General features: G+C 51.2%; 1 protein-coding gene across 2 annotated transcripts in view; it reads left to right on the top strand.

The window, feature by feature from the left end:
• The window catches only part of PBX1 (PBX homeobox 1), a 324,444-nt gene that overhangs the window by 291,890 nt on the left and 17,152 nt on the right, over positions 1-15,402 (top strand). The gene's annotated exons all lie outside the window — the stretch shown is intronic.

Below are 15,402 nucleotides of genomic sequence, written 5' to 3'. Positions count from 1 at the left end.
TTGTGCCCCTTTCTCCATCTTCCCCACTGAAGAATAACCAAGCCAAATCTGGAAGGTGGACTGGAAATGTTTTTACTGGGAGTGCGATCTGTTCCGGTGTTTGATGGCTGCAGTACCCTGTCAGCTCTCCCGGCCTGAGGCAGTGTCCCAGCCATTAACACCATCTTTCCATCCATGGGCTGGATGGAACTTACCTGGCAGTGGACGTGTCATCCCTCCAGGTACATCACATATACTGTTTCCTCATTTCCATGCCCTAAGCCTCCAGAGCATGTATCCATGTGTTGAATGAACCAATCACTCACCCTCTCATCTCAATTGTGATTCGAATCAATAGACAATAGATATTGTAGACAATATAATAGATCAATATATAATCAATAGACAATAGATATTGTAGACAATATAATAGATCAATAGACAATAGATCAAAGGGATGGAGAGATAGGATCAAATGATCCTTGTTATTCAGGGACCAGCCAAGAGCCCAACGGCCTCAATAGCATAAGGCCTTGGGGATCATCACCAGGAGCCAAAACGGAGGCCCCATGTTCCCTCCTCCCTCCAGGACACTGGAACACACTTGTGGGAGGTGTATGTATGTATGCCAGGCAACCTCAGACTCCTACCTTTTCCAGGTCAGTGAAAAACTGGGTGTGACTCTGCCCCCTAGTTTACCACTTGGAGTGATATTAAACTGTTGTAACAAATAGACCAAACGTGTGATGCCTCAAACTCAATACAGTCCATTTCTCACTTAGGTAGTAGCCTAAGGCCATGTTCCTGGTGGGGGTGCCTTTTCTTAGTGTAGTGACTCTGGAATCCAGCTCTTTCTACCCTATGGCTCCCGTGCCCTCCAGGATTACTGGTCCTCCACATTTAGCTGGCAGAAGGGAAGTCAGATGAAGGCTCGCCAATTTTCGAAGGCTTTGACCAAGACCTCCCTTCCATCCATATTCTTAAGTGCAAGGGGTAGGGAGGTTGGGGTGGAAGATGGAAAAGTGGTCCCTGGCTAGCCAGCCACTTCCTGGCAATAGTGCCCCATTCACCCACTTTTTGGACAGTGGATCATCTGTGTCACAGCTAGTGACCAAATGGATAACCGAGAGCAGAAGACAAACCCACATGGTTGTTTCCCTGTACTAGGCACACTCAGTAAAAACATTTCCAGTCAACTTCCCAGATTTGGCTTTGTTACTTTGCAGTGGGGAAGATGGAGAAAGGGGCACAGCCTCAGGCCTTAGAGCTATTCCACCCAGAATTCCCCTTCAGGGAAGAGTAAATGGAAGTCCCTTCCTCCATGGGGATGTGCTAGAGGGAGGGGACGTGACCCTTCCCCAACCATCTCCAAACTTGGCTATTGCCTAAACCCAGGTCTCAGCACCCAACCTGTGATCATCACGCAGGCAGAGGAAGCTGCGGGCCATTAAGACAACCTGTCCCTGCCTTCAGAAGTAGCCCCAGGTCCATTGCTGGCTAGAAGAGCCAAGTCTGGTGGCCAGAAGTCACTTTGAAGACTATGGTCTGAAGCCTTAAAAATCACAAAATCTGATAAGCTCACTGCCCTCCACCTGCTTCCCTCCTCCACACCCCATTGGTTTCTTCATACTTACTTTCATAGACTTCTGCTACTTGCCCAATTAAAACAAAACAAAACAAAAAGACATGCAGCAAAATGCCAATGTTGTGAGCGCCGCCATAGCCACAATACAGCTTCCTGGAAACATCCAGCATAGGGAGTGCGCCGGGAGCTCAGTGTTAAGAAATGGTTCAGTGTGTCCAGGAGGGTGTTTTAGCCTGGATCTCTGAACAGGGGCCCTGGAGTGAGACAGTGGTTCTGCTCTGGGGGCTTTGCTCTCATGCCTTTGCATTAAAGTTACAACAGCAAACAAAGGCTGCAGAGCATCCACTGTGAGATGCAGTCCATGGCTTCTAGCCTTGGGCAGACTTCCGAGGCCACTCTGGGCACTCTAGGCGTAGGAGCTATAAGGGGTTGTGACAGTGACAGTGTCCAGGGCCATGTGCTTTGAAGAACCATCGCCCTCCTGGGACCCATGCAAAATATAGCTTAGCTCGAGCCTCTGGACGCCCCGGGTTAGAGCAGGGGGGTTCGTGCATTAACATCCATGTTACACTGTACCCCAGCCAAAATTCGCTCTCTCCCACGATATTCAGCCACAGTGTCCAGGGTTAACTCACCAGTCATCAGAGAGCACCTCCTGACAGCATAGGAGGTGCCAAGTGCTATCGTGCATTGGAATATAAACCTCCTGTTGATTCGTATCCAGGGAGAAATGAAAGTTCAAGAGAAAGTCCTCTTCTCTTATAAATTAAAATCCAAACGCTAGTCTGCAGCTCTGCCTTCCATGAGTTCCTCCTGTGTCCATCGTCGGCCCGACAGGGAGTAGAGGCCTGCCGTCTAGAGCGGCAACAGTCCACAGAACAGCCGTCACTGTTTGGGTCCCTCCCAAGTGCAGTTAATCCAACCTTGCATCTCTCTAGTGCCCCGCTCTTCCCAAGAAGTCACTTTAGGAGGCATGTGAACCGTATCTCCTCGGCAGCCTGCCCTACAGAATTTAGAAAACACAAGCAAAGCCCAGGCTTCGGGTCCAAATTGAGTCCCCAGAACCCAGAACGTAGTATTGCACGGCGATAGCCAATGAACGGCCACTCCAGAGATGTGATCGCTCAAGGGAAGATGCAGGAAAGACGGCAAAGACATGGAAGACTGAGAAGACAATCTATATATAGCTCAGTCTTTACATGGCCAGTTGATTAGTATCATGTGTGGTGTTGAGAAAGAGCCAATGTCCAGAGGTTCATGTAGCGCACTGCTCCCTGCGTCCTGGGGGACACGATCCAATCTCCACATCCTGCCTCCCCTCTCGGAGAACGACCTTTGAAATATTCATGCCGTTGTGAAAAATTCACAAGTGGAAAATGGGTCCCCTCCTGTCCCCAGGCTTACTTGCGACTCCCTTCTTCCCCGTGGTATTCATAGACATATTTAAGATGTATTTTGATTTCCACTTCCCATTACGCCCAGTGTTCCTAATCCCAGATATGTTGATCCCTGTCCTCCTGTGACTCCTGCTCTTCCTTCTCTGGACTTTGCCAAGCTTGCGACGCCATCTGGGCTTTTCCTCTGTCTCAGCTGAGCCAATGTCCAGCTGCCGGCCACGGGCTGAGGTCTGACCCCGCACTGCTCCCCCCAGACCTTGCCTATCCAGCCTGAGATCTCTTGGAGGTTTGCCCCAATGTTTCTCCTATTTCCCCCCAAATCTATATAAATGAGCAGAGCCAGTAAAGCTAAAATGGTCTGACCTGCCTTTTCCCTAGTGACATCCATCCCTTCCCTGTCTTATGGAGGGCTCGCTCTCTCTGCTGTTCAGCCCAGGCATCTGTTTTCTTCTCATACTTTTCTAAATTCTATTTTGAAAAGTTTTTCAAAACTTCCAGATCTGTCCAAGACTTCCATTGTTCAGATCGATTCTGCTCAGCTTTAATTCCTTGAGTTGAGTCCCTGCAAGAGGTGCCTTCCCATCACACACCCAACAGCCTCCACGACTGTGTTCCCAACCCCATCCCCGAGGCCTCCCTTAGAGCACTCTCTCTGGGCCCACCCTCAGAGCAGAGGGCATGTCAGAGCCCCTGCACACAGTAGCTCCAATGTTGAAATGCGTTCATTGTTCTTGAAGCATTTAACACGATCTTCTTGATTTTCCCCTTCGGATGTGCCCACATTTTCTTTTATCATCTAGTGAGACCTTTAAAGTCATCCACAGGGACATCTCGGATTGCTTCTAGTACTGGCTCCCCATCTGCTGCTTTCAAAGGGTCTTTCCTGGGTCTGATGGTGTGAGGAATACATATAGTTTGCTCGCTGAGATCTTAAAAGTCAAAGCACAGAGCCTTGAATCCTAGCTCTGCTACTGTCGGATTCATTCTGAAGCTACATAAGAGAATTTTTCTCGCACCAACCAATTCTCCAACTTTCCAACACCAGCTCTGTGTCCTACAATTGAATTCAATTCTGACACTTACTACCCAGGGTTAGTGTCAGATTCCACAAGTACAAAGGCTCAGGCCCACAAGACTGCCCTCAATTCACATGCCAGCTGCAAGTATCAGGTCACTCCTGCTTCTGACCGACCAGTTATAAATTGAAACTTTCCACAATCCCCATCTTTGGTTTGATAATTTGCTGGAACGACACACAGAACTCAGGAAGCCACTTTACTTACATTTACTGGTTTGTTATAAAAGATACAAATGACTGTTCAAATGAAGAGATACACGGGATGAGATCTAAAAGGGTCCTGAGTATGGATCCTCTGTCCCTGTAACATTGGGGTGTGCTGGCTTCCCGGCACGTGGAGTCACTTGCCAACTCGGAAGCTCCCCAAACCCCGTGGTTTAGGGGCCCTCGGAGTGGTTTTAGTACAAGAGATGCTTGGTTCAATCATTAGCCCTTGGTGATTAACTCAGTTTCTAGCCCCTTGCCCTCCCTGGAGGCTGGGATGTGGGGCTCAAAGTTTTGAGTTTCTAAACAAGGCTTGGTCTTTTCCTGGATCAGCCTCCATTCTGAAGATTTCTAGGGGCCCATGAACAAAAGATGGTCCATCACCTTTATCACTCAGGAATTTCCAAAGCTTTTAGGAGCTCCATGCCAGGATCCAAGGACAAAGATGCAAATGCATTTCCCGTTACACTACAATTGCTTACCAGCTACGTGACCTTGGATAATTGCTTAATCTCTCTGTGCCTCACTTTCCTCCTTTATGAAATGGAGATAATTAATACCTACCTCATAGGGCCATCGGGAAGGTTGAGTCACTACTTAGAACAATGCCTGGCTAGCACTGACGAGTGCTACAGATGTGCTTATTAGCAGCGAATTTAGCCTCCTCACATACCTTTCTGGGTGCTTCTCCTTCCCTGAACTAGTAACAGTTAGGATGTCCTCTTTTTCCCTCATTCCACTGTAAAGAACTGTTAGTTATGTGTATTTTCTTGTCTTTCTTTTTCTCTTTTATATCCATCTAGCCAGGATGCTAAGATCATACCCTTCCCAAGGAAATCCCTGGCACCTCCCTGGCTCAACCTAGCGTATCTTCCACCATTTCTCCATCACTTCCCCACTGTTCCTAACTTTAAGAGAAGTTAGGATTCTTAAAAGAAGTCACAAACCTGGTGCTTAGAAGCATACGCAGAGTTGATTGCACAGATCTGGACAGTCCCTGAAGCCTGCCTTTGTACAGGCCACGTCCTTTCTTTAAATTCTCGTTCTGTCCCTGAGCTCCTTTTCTAGGCTTCTTACCACCAAGGACATTTCAGCTGAGAAGGAAAGGATGCACTGTGCCTCTAATGTCTTACTTGAACGGCTCCAACACGGTGATCCTGTCTGCTAGCTCCATCTAACTTACGTTGAAGGTCGGGGGTTTCCAGCTTCTTATTAACCAACACTAGTAGCAGCGCTGAATGGGAATCAGGAAATGGACCACATGACCACCATGGGTAACACGGCTGGCTTACGGTGTATTTGAAAGTTGCTAAGAGAGTAGATTTTAAAAGTTCTCATCACAAGGGAAAAGTCATTTCTCTCTCTCTCTCTCTCTCTCTCTCTCAGTATCTTTGAGATGATGGATGTTAACTTACTGTGAAAATCACTTCACGATATATGTAAGCCAAGTCATTACGTCATATACCTTAAATGATACAGGGGTGTATGTCAATTTTATCTCAATAAAACAGAAAAAGGAAGATGCCATTTTTATGAATGGCCCAAGAGATGCCAAGTTGCTGTGCAAATGCAGGCCTCTGGGCAACTCTCAGAGAAGAGGGCAGACCTCCCGGATCTTACCTTGTATTGAATACAGGGGCTGTCTGTGCAGGCCTGGCCTCAATCAGCCTCCAGGAAGGTCCACAGGATGGACTCCTGAGTAGAAAGCCCTGGAAAGCCATGATTTCCGGGGCTTCCACGGAGCCTAGAAGCTCAAACTGGGCCTTCTGCACCTGGTTCCAGAGAACAAAAGACCATAGCTCTGGAATCACCTTAATCCTTTGTTTTCTGCACCCAAGTTTATCCAGGACAAGTCACTGCCTCTTGATCCTCAGTGACATAAACCCGGCTCTTTGGCTTCTGGATCTGCCATCCTGCCTCTCCACACATTACTGCTTTATTCAGCACACTTTCCTCCCTGGGACTTTCCATGCATGGCCAGTACCTCCTTTCTGCCCATAGCAGAATGTCTGCTGGGGATTCCGTGAGTCCCCTGGGCTCCTCTCCCAGGGGGTTACTCCTTAGGGCATCACAGACACTTGCCAGCCAGGCAGCCATGTGTGTGAGCATCCTTGTGTTTCTTGAGTGAGCAAGCATGCCCTGACCACCTCCTATGTGCCAGGCACTGCTCTGCAGTTCACAAGGATCCCAACCTCTGGCAGAACTACCCTGGGAAGACTTTTTCAATAAGACAAATGATTAAACAAAAAAACAACCCAAATCTCCAGGTCCTTGTTCATGGCTATGCCTGTATTCATCAATTTACAAGCTTGGGCAAGAATTTACAATTATGATGTCCCTTAACAAAGCCCTAAACCAGGGGGAAATGGAATTAGGCTGGGCATATGGGAACAGATGTGGATTAAAATGAAAACATTCTTGCTGTCGGATGACTTCAAGCAACTAATCCCATCCAGGGAAGGAACAATAGGAAGCTCAAGAAGCTGCAGAGTAACTGTATGAACCAATTATTTTAAATCATCTAGCTTCAAGGAGAGGCACAAAGATGCTAGGCAGGAATCCTCAACACCCAGAAGCCATGATGATGTTGATTTAAAGCCTTCCTGAGCCTGGAATGTAGTTCGTCTCCCTTCCTGCAGTCATACAGAAATTCAAGTCCATTCAATTCAACCAATACTTCTTGGCAGCCAGGTCCTGGGAATTTGCCAAAACAAGATCACTAAGATGGGTTAGCAATTGCTTGCTTAAAAAATATGCATGTGAAGTTGGGTTGCTCCGTAGAGGTAAAGAAACAATGTTAGAACGATAGAAAAGCAATATTCTAACTTTGGAGGGTTCACGGATCTCTCCGCCTTTTTCCTACAAGTTCAAGTAAGAACGGTTGGGGACGCCTGGGTGGCTCAGCGGTTGAGCATCTGCCCTTGGCTCAGGGTGTGACCCCGGGGTCCTGGGATTGAGTCCCGCATCGGGCTTCTCCCAGGGAGCCTGCTTCTCCCTCTGCCTGTGTCTCTGCTTCTCTCTGTGTGTCTCTCATGAATAAATAAATAAAATCCTAAAAAAACAAAACAAAACAAGAACAGTTGGCTCTTGCCAGTGGTCTTCTGGCAGCACCCCCAGGATTCCAAGCTTGTTCCCTCCCTTCTTTTGGCCTTTTGGCAAACTTCACCCCTGATATCCTGATGTCAGCCACCGTGGATGAAGGCCCGCGCCATGGTCACAGACCCACTCCCGCACTCATTCTCTGAGCAGGTGTCCGTCTTCTTCTATGAACCCTTTCTGCTTCCTGGACTCCTCTGTTCCTCCAAACCCCTCCAATGAGTCCTTGGCGGGCCTAATTGTTACTAAATATCTTCTCTGTCTACATAAACTGTGACAATTTAAGGGGTCCGATCTCTCACCCAGAGGGAAGCACTGTGTTGTGCCTCCAGCAGGTGCTCAGACCCTGAGGAGAAGAAGGGAGCGAGGGAGGGAAGGAGGGAGGGAGGGAGGAAAGATTAAGGAAACGGAAGGGAGAGAGGAAATGATGAAGCACACAGGAAAGTAAAGAGAAGGGAGAAGGGGTAGGAGGCGATACGGAGGATGGAGAAGGGAGGGAATGAGAGGAGGGAAAATGAGAAGGAAGGCAGAAGGAGGGGGAGGACAGGCAGAAATATCAAGAGCAGTGGGTTGTGGGGGTAGGGAGTAAGGGGGACAACGAGGTCTTTCTGGTAAGACAAGGAAGGCAGGTCATGTCCGTCCCCCCCTAAAGTGAGATCTCTGGCATTTGGGAAGGGAGAAGTCAAAACAGGCAGCTGCAGAGAGAAACAAAGTCTCAAGGGAAGGATGGAGCAGGTGGGAAGACAAACTTGCGGGGCCTGACCTCACAGTCTTAAGTGAGCTGTGCCGGCCTCACCTGTGAACGTCAAGTCTGTGACTTTACTTAAAAAAGATTTTATTTACTTATTCATGAGAGACAGGCAGAGACACAGGCAGAGGGAGAAGCAGGCCCCCACAGGGAGCCTGATGCTGGACTCGATCCCGGGACCCCAGTGATCATGCCTGAACCAAAGGCAGACACTCAACCCCTGAGCCACCCAGGTGCCCCTATTTAAAGAACCCTAACTACTGGCAAGCTCTCACAGGCCTGCCTGCCCCTGGCGTTGGCCTGAGCACATGCTTCTTCGCGCCCGTCCGTACACGTGTTCTTTCGCTCAGCGAGTGCTGGATGAGTGCTCCCCGGTGTGCCAGGGTCTGCTCTAGGCACGAGGACCCAATGCTGGCCAAAACCCCTGTCACCAGGGTGCTTAGGTCCCCATGGGAGGGGTAAGAGACAGAAAACAGAGTAAGTGAGCAAGTGGCATGTCAGGTGGTGATCGCGCTGGAGGGGAAATAAGAAAGGACTGGAGTATTCTTGTGAGTCAAGTTGGGTGGCCCGGAGGACTGGCTGAAGGAGGGGGCGCAGCAGAGCATCAGAGATTCTGAGAAGGCTGTTCCAGGCAGGGGGATAGCCCTTGCAAAGTTCCTGAGACAGGAGCACATCCTGTTGGTTCAAGGGGCTGCCAGGGCTCCGAGGTGGCAGTCAGAGAGGGAGTGAGGGCAAGACTCCGAGGAGACGTGGTCTGACAATTATGGTGGAAGGGGCGCAGAACAGAGTCTCCTGTGGGGCTGCTGAGGACCTCGGCTGTTCCTGGGAGTTAGGAGGCCTCGGAGGCTTTGGGGCGGGGGATGACATCACGTGATGTAGCAGGTGTGTCCTTGTGTGACGCTGGAGCGGTGTTGGGGACAGACACAGCGTAGACACAGGGAGGCCAGTCAGAAGACGGTGGCCATCCTGGAGCCGAGAGGTGGCCGTGGCTTGGCCCTACAGCAACCCCAGTGCAAGTGAGGCCCCTCTGTCTTTGCTGCGCCCGCTTCTGTGCACACCCTGTCTTCTCCCTTGAGTGGCTTTCTCCCTGCTCCACAGCCTCCCAAACTTCAAGGCTCAGGGCCGGTGTCACCCACCTCCAGGTAGTCCCCATAAAGGGTCACCCCCACAGCGCTCTGTGTCCGCCTCTCGACTCCCTGAGCCGATCTTCTAAACTGCAAATGCCTCGACAATAGTCAGTCTACAAACATGTACACTCAGTGGGAATTAAGAAGCAAATAAGACATTATCTCAATCCCAATCCAGTAAGGAAAACAACTACTCCCAGAAGGACCACACAATTTGGTTCCTTTATTCTAAGATTTTATTTATTTATTTATGAGAGACACACAGAGAGAGGCAGAGACACAGGCAGAGGGAGAAGCAGGCTCCATGCAGGGAGCCCGATGTGGGACTTGATCCTGGGTCTATAGGATCACGCCCTGGGCCGAAGGCAGACGATCAACTGCTGAGCCACCCAGGTGCCCCCAGTTTGGTTCCTTTTGTCAAATGAATAGGTGAACAAATTAACCAGAAGCCAAACCACCAGGACTTGCGATGTGCTGTCCTTCCTTACCACATGTCTATGAGGTCACAACGCAGGCTGTCACTGGCCGCTCCCACGCTTCCCCGGGCCGGTTCCCAGGAGCCCGGTCCCACCGGGACAGTTGCCTGCAGATGCTACGGTGTCGAGAGCAGTGTCCTGTCCGATTGAGAGAAAGTGAGCCCATGGAAGATTCCAGAAGGGAGAAGTGCAGGATGCTTAAAACACCTGTGAATGTATTTATTTCTTTTCCCCTAGTACTGGCTGTTGATGCAAAGCTGTCTCCCTGGAGTCTCTTGGTGACATTTGTTACTTGGCTTTTCAGTCCTTAAACAGAAATTCTGTCCTTTTCACGGAATTGCTCCTCCTTCGCTAATGTGCTGTCTCCCCCAAGTCCCAGGCAGAGCATTTGACATTTGTTATTGGTACAAGAGCATCATTTGCTGAGTGTGAACAAAAAAAAAAAAAAAAGTTTCCCCAAAGCGGGGAAAATGAATGATTACGTCGGATCTCCTCACCCATTTCCTCTTCCCTTTGGACATAGCAGCGGCCCACGGCCACGCCGGGCCCTGGCGGGGAGCTGCCCTAATCAGCCTCCCACTCCAGCTGCATGTTTCAGGGGTGGAGGGAGAGCAAAGGGGGATGGGTCATGGAGTCATCGGGTTGGGGTGGGGACTACAGCGATGTCCCCCTCACACAGCGCGGTGACATCCTGAAGGTTGCTCCTGCCCCTCCAATCAACAGATGGTTCCTGAGAGCCTCCTGTGTGCCAGGCGCTGTTCGGGGTGCTGGGGGCGACGAGGAAAAGGAGGAAAGTACCTGGTCCCTCGGGGGGGCGGGGTCTAATGTCCATCCACTACTCATGCAGAGACATGTAACTCTGCAGCTCCATATGTTCCACCAACAAAAGACTTGGGATCCTATGAGAGTCTACACCAAAGAAAACCGAGTTGGTGCAGGGGGTCACGATGTGTCCCTGAAGAGTCACCCCTTGAGCTGCAACCCGGAAAAGCAGTTGAATACGTACAGATGGGTGAGAAGAGAGTTCCAGGCTGGAGCAACAGTAGGTGCAAAGGTCGTGTCTGAGCCGGGAAGCCGGCAGGTGCCACCAGCTGAACGCAGGCCGGCGAGAGCAAGGAGGGATGCACCCGGGGGGGGGGGGGGGGCCACGGGGACCCCGAGGCCACCACGGTCATGCACCTGCTTGTCCCGCCCGCGGGGACTGCAGCCTCTGCTAGAGGAGAAGTTCCTTCCCTCGCCTTTCTGACGTTGACCTGTTGAGTAGCAGCCTTGTGCCGCAACGTGGGGGGCAGAGGATAAAGGGTTTGCATTCCCATCCCTCGTGAGATCACAGTCCCCTAAGACGCGGACACAGACACATGCCCCTAGGCCATCGGCCCGTCCATGCCGCCGTCGCGTCGTGTCCACTGCCACGGGGTAGAGGTGGCTCGAGGGCGGGGAGTCATGGCTGGTGGGAGGCACTGTGGGTCCGTGTGGTGGACGCCAGGAGGCTCGGCACCACTCCTTGTCCCCTGTTAGCGCCAGCACCCGCCGGGGCCCCCCGTCTCCCTCCTCTCCCGGCCCCCGGCCCTTCAGCTCCAGCGCCATCGGGTGTAAATCTTTCCGGGAGAGTTGTTTCTCCTTGTGGTCATACAGTACCGGGCCTCTAAAGCTGCCTGTGGGGTGAATTACGAGCTGGTCTCTGGAGCCCCAGCCTCTGCTGCCCGCAGAATGAATTGTGGCGCTCCAGGCTGCTGGGCTTTTTATTTATTTATTTGTTTGCTTTAGCATATTTTAATCTGATCATTAAATTGCAATCTGCCACCCATCCCCAACCCCGACCGTCTTCAGATGGAACAGATTTTTCATAGATAATGATACCTATAAACCTCGGGGATGGCAGCCACCAGAGCAAAGTGGGGGGCGGGGAGGGGCGAGGGGGTTGCGGTGACCCATCGTTCCGCTGTTGCCCTGGGCTCAGCCTGACCCATCCCGGGGCCGCTGCGGTAGCCACGTCCTCCTGGGCAGCACCTGCAGCCTTTTCTAGCTGAAGAAACGTGCGCTGAGAAGGCAGGGGTGCGCCCCCACACCTGTCCTCGCGTGCATACGACCATCCCTGCTCCATACTGTGCCAGGCAATAAAGGTGTCACCTAAGCCGCCTTTATGGGGCTGCGTGGGGAGGGACCTGCCCTGATAAATCAAAGGCGCACAGGGTGCCAGATGGTGCCATGAGGCTCATGTTCCCGAGGTCGTCTGTCTCATCTAGTGCCACTCGACCCTGGAGAGATTGCCATCTGACAGCGGGGCCCTGACCCTGGAGAAGGTGACGGTCGTCGTTGGTTATAACGTTGGCACCGCCGACTTGTCTAGCGTTTTATATGTTGTGCTGACACATTCCTTTGGGGCCTCGCAATAGTCCTGTGAGGGCCACAGGGCAGGTGTCATGAGTCCCATCTGAAAACTGAGATGCAGGCGACCTGAGTGGCTCAACAGTTTAGCGCTGCCTTCGGCCCAGGGTGTGATCCTGGAGACACAGGATCGAGTCCCACGTTGGGCTCCCTGCATGGAGCCTGCTTCTCCCTCTGCCTGTGTCTCTGCCTCTCTCTCTCTCTCTCTATGTCTCTCATGAATAAATAAGTAAAATCTTAAAAAAAACAAAACAAAACTGAGATGCAGGGCTGCGGAGTGAGTTGCCAGGGCATCACAGGCTCGGAAGGGGCTGCCTACAAGTATTGAATGAATGAATGAATGAATGGCTTCCTGCTGCCCCGAAGCAGCCTCAAAGGCACATCCCCAGGGGCTTCTGAAACTGTGTCCAGATAAAGGGTTAGAACTTCATGATGGGAGCCTGCAGGTCCTACCTGAATCAGCTGGGTAGGAAATCACCCCCGCACTCCCCACCCACTGCTAATTCTCATGCCCCCCAGAGTGCTCACTGCTGGAAAAGGTGCCTCGAAGGTGCCACGGCATAGCAGGCACCAAAAGACCTGTCTCCACCTTACCGTGGCCGAACCAGGCACGGTGCTGGGGCTCTGCACGTCCTCACGTCCTCAATCTTCTCAATACTCTGGGGCAGGTGCCATCACCATGTCCATGACCAGTGACCGAGCTGAAGCACAGAGGGGTTGGGCAACTTTCCCAAGAGTCCCAAACTTCTAAGTGAAGTTGCCGGGGTGACATCTGGCAGCATCTGAGCTACTGACCCGGCTGCCATACCACCTCATTCTTTTCCTTCCAGAACATACGGCCTCCAGACTGCTCTCCGCGCCCCTCATTGTGTCTCACTTCGGGAGGTCAGGGGCAGGTGGAATGGAAGAGACAGCCCTGGCCTGGGTGAGGGACTGGGAGCTCAGGAGGGGATGGAGAGAAAGATAGCGGGAGTCTCTGCCGCACTGGACAATCGGATCTGGTCAGTGGATACCAATGGTGGGGCCCTGGGGCCTTCTGGAGCTTCAGGAAATGCACTCGACGCACATGACTTCCTCGATTTTTCAGGAGAACGAGGAGTCCAATCTAGAAGCAAAACTCAGGACTTCAGGCTTCTAGTCCAAATACCAGCCACCAGGTTACGCCCCTTAGAAACCCATATTTTTTCATCGATGTTTTAAAATCTGTAAATACCGGATAGATATTTCTATTCATTATTCCATAACTGGCTTGAGAATGGTTTGAGATCAAATCGCATCTCTGCGAAGAAGGTGAATTTATAGAACCCGGGGAAGAGTGGACGACGGGACTCGTCCATTCACATTCCTACTCACGTCTCAGGCCTCCTGGTGGGCAACCCTGGGGTAGAGGCTGTTGTTCCAGCTCCTTCTATCAACAGTCTGTTACCAGTGATTTCTCCATATCATCCAGCCTTGGAGTCTCAGAGAGCGCAGGACGGGTCATCAGATGCCCGAACATTCTGTGACAACGCAGGGCATCATCCGACAAGCGGTGGCCCAAAGCTACTGTGCCAGGAAGCCGTCCTCACGTGACCTTCCTACTGCTGACCTTCCTAGATTATGAGCTATCCAGAGAGCTAACCCGGATCCCGACCCTACAGCCATAGACCTTCCCTTAACTCTGACCAGAACCACCCACACGACCCCTCGCCTGACTCCAGGCGTGACCCTCGGACTAGCTTTAACCATAACCCAGATGCCAACTCAGCCGATTGCTGGTAGATCATGTGTTGAGGATTTTAATACCTGGGCCCTTAAAGTTCACAAATGAAGCAAGATGATCATGCTTTGAAGAATCGTTCTAGGGTTGAACTTTCAAGAAATTAATCGAATTTGAAAATAAATAAATTGCATGATATGTGAGATTCAGAAGGGGCCTCAGAAATCCCGTGGCCTAGTCTCCATCTTTTTGATGCAGACACAACCCTATTCCATTCAGTCTGTGGGATCTGGTCTCCAAGGTAGTGGCTGCCGACGGTTTTCAACAAGAGAGAAGCCTTTATTGAAAACTGAGGTTTCTGGGGCGCCTGGGTGGCTCGGCGGTTGAGCGTCTGCTTGGGCTCAGGGCATGATCCCAAGGTCCTGGGATCGAGTCCCGCATCTGGCTCCCTGCATGGAGCCTGCTTCTCCCTCTGCCTGTGTCTCTGCCTCTCTCTCTGTATCTCTCATGAATAAATAAATAAAATCTTAAAAAAAAATAAAGAAGAAGAAAACCAAGGTTTCTGAGACCTCGTCTGGGTCATTGCATTTTAAAGAGGACAGCGTTCAGGGAACAGCGGAGATTCAGAAATTTGTGAGACCACGTGGCACAGAGAGCCCTTGGTTTAAAGACCTTTGTCCTGCTGCTTAGGAGCTGGGAGGTCTCGAGCAAGTTATTCAACCTCTCTGAGCCTTCTGAGCCTTTCCCTTCATCTCAGGGTTGCCAGGACTGACGAGACACTGTATTCAAAGGGCACAGCCCACGGGTGACACGTAGCAGGTGCCCCATCCATCCAATTGCCCTTGTGCTTTTGTGACATGCGACACCTGACTTTGCGCCCGGGACAGGCTACGAAACTGGGCTGTGTGGATTACATCTCAGAGACCATGCAGGGGAAAAAAAAAAAAAAAAAAAAAAGATGTGTTGGAGACAAAAATGGGCCAACAGTGGCCCCGGAGCAGGCTTACCAAACGTGTGCTGCAGAGCGTCCCATCTTGAATGTGGCCCCAAAGCCGCCCCCTGTCCCTGTCCCCCCTCACCTTGCCCACTAGCTCCAAGCTTTCGGGAAGCATTTTGCAGAAGGAATAATGAACAAACCCAGAATCGGCCTGATACCTGGAAGGAAGGGGAGGGGGGAGGAGCCAGGCGCGGTTTCAGTCACTGCTCACCGACTGCTTCGTATCCCCCGTGGAGTTCTTGTCAATGATTATTCAATCTCAGGCCTGACCTTTCTATTCTAAATAACACTGCAATATCAGCGCGGCCCAGCCCGCAGCTCTTGCAAGAAATTAACTGTATCTGGCTCTCACAGGAGACCCCAGAAATCCCCTCAGTAACTAAGCCCAGGCTGGTTTACAGAAAAAAAGACCTAGCATTAGCTTCTCCTCGCACACTCCTCCTAATGCCCGTCTAAATATCACAGAGCCCCCAGCTGTTTAATTCTAATAAATACTCATCTATTCTCAAAACAGACAAATGTTAGGTCTCAGGTGGGCCGCCAGCATTTGTGCGGGAGGAAGAGGATCTGGAGAAAGAAAGGATAGAGTGGGCTCGCAGCTAGCTTCGGAGGGCCAAGCGGGTCCCGC

Source organism: Canis lupus, chromosome 38 (genome assembly GCF_011100685.1).
Source record: "Canis lupus familiaris isolate Mischka breed German Shepherd chromosome 38, alternate assembly UU_Cfam_GSD_1.0, whole genome shotgun sequence".
Taxonomy (NCBI): domain Eukaryota; kingdom Metazoa; phylum Chordata; class Mammalia; order Carnivora; family Canidae; genus Canis; species Canis lupus.
This window is presented reverse-complemented; position numbering and strand designations above follow the sequence as displayed.